Genomic DNA, 2,047 nt, shown 5'->3' on the forward strand with positions numbered 1-2,047 from the left:
TTTTCGGTCTGGGTGATCCCTTTGAGCACCATTGCGAACTTTGGCATTTTGTCTACTGCATCTCTTATCAGCAATGTGACGCCAAGTATATAGGCCCAACTGGCAGAAATATTTCAACTCGGTTAAAAGAGCATACCAATTGTGCAAACAGTGTATCAGCACTAAGTGGGCATTTGAGCGATACGGGACATCAGATCACACATTACTGCAGTATTAAGGTTATTATTGGAACATTAGCACAGTTTGTTTTACATCGCAAAGAAACTTATTAAAACGGAGGTGTGGAAAGAAATACTTAGAGTAACACTAGTTTGGGGTATGTTGTGTCTAGCAATGATACTAGTAACGAACACAACGACTTCAAACAAGCTTACACCTATTACTAGATATATCTCTACTTGACGACAGTTTGTCTGGAATCTCAAATAACGAAGTGCTGTGACCTCTTAGCAAAATTTTTAAAAAATGAGTGAAGATTATTGTACCCCACAATAGTATTTCTGGCTTAATATAAAATACAAACAGAGTTTCCAAAAGATATTGATACATTTTATAAAAATGTAACATGTATGTATGTGTGTATGCATGTATGTCCTCCTAAACCACTGGACCGATTCCAGGCAAACTGTGTAGGTAAGAACCACCTAGCTATAGGGGTGGGAGTGGGGGCTGAGAAGGAGGTGTAGCCCATGACATGCGAATACTCAGATTTAATTTGTCAAGTATTTGAGAATGAGAGCAATTAGTGACTTGCAAAAACTTTACGTATACTTTCAAGTCTTTACGAAACTTTTTCTCGCTGACAATCTCCACAAAAGATGGAAGGAAGGAAGTCTACTGCTTGAGACATTTCCGCTGTTCATACAGTAAAACTGCTTCATCAGACATGCTATTTTAATTTATTACTTCTTTACTACTAATTTTATTCGCGACACATTTTGCAGACAGTATTCACACATACTACCGAATGTATCTGCAAAATTACATACTTGTACGACACATAGTTAAGGAGATATGACGTCATAAACGCTGTAATGCGTGAACAACTGATGCATCATTCATAGCGTTTAAATCTATTACATATTTGTTACTAATTTTGATGGCAACACATTTCGCAGACAGTATCCACATGTTCCACTGAAAGTATCTATAAAGTTATATTATTGTAAGACACACAAATCAGGAGATATGATGTCATAAAATCTCCTAGAATGTAGCGCAATGCTATCCCAGTAAAATATCCAGCAGACCTCTGAAGTTTGGACAGTAGGAGAGAGATACTAGCTCTGTGAGGCACGTCTGTTGGTAAAGGCCGAAGTCCGAGTCCCGTGTATGTCCACAATATTTATCTGCTAGCGAGGTTCACTCAATATTTGTTTCTTCTAACTGACACCCTCAGTGACGCGTACATTGGACTGCAGCCTTAAACTAAAATGTGAATAAAGTAACTCGTGTTTTTTGACGGTTCGCCCCATTTCTCTTTTGTTCCAGTTGTTGGGGTCGCACACTAACTCGTCTGAGTACTATGGAGTGAGACCATATGGGAGAGCCTCCACTCCGAGGGAGCAGCGCGGAAACGAAGAATCACACTGCCTTCAGGCCGGCTCCCAGCTACCCAATACCCTTCAAATAAAATGTCATTAAAGTAGGCATATCACCGGGGGACAAATCACGAACAGCATGCAACAGATGGTACGTGACAGAGGGACTGGGACAACGAACACACTTGCCGTCGTATTTACAAATTGCTCAGAGACATAGAGAAAGGAAGGAACTGCAGTATATAAACCCTGGTGGAGGCATGGTCTATTTCATAACGGGACGTGGGCCTTACCTTGTATATCTGGATAAAATCAGCGAAAATCAATCGGACAGATGCGTGTGTGTAGAGAACGAAACACCTGATCATATTGTATTACAGTGTTGTCTAAACAATGATATCAGGGGCCATATCACTACAGACATGGATCTCCAATTGCATTAATAAGCCCTGATTTAAGGGCAACTGTAAATAATATTGCTAACCAAATATCTCAAATGGTTCAAA

This window comes from Schistocerca cancellata, chromosome 4 (assembly GCF_023864275.1).
Source record: "Schistocerca cancellata isolate TAMUIC-IGC-003103 chromosome 4, iqSchCanc2.1, whole genome shotgun sequence".
Taxonomy (NCBI): Eukaryota; Metazoa; Arthropoda; class Insecta; order Orthoptera; family Acrididae; genus Schistocerca; species Schistocerca cancellata.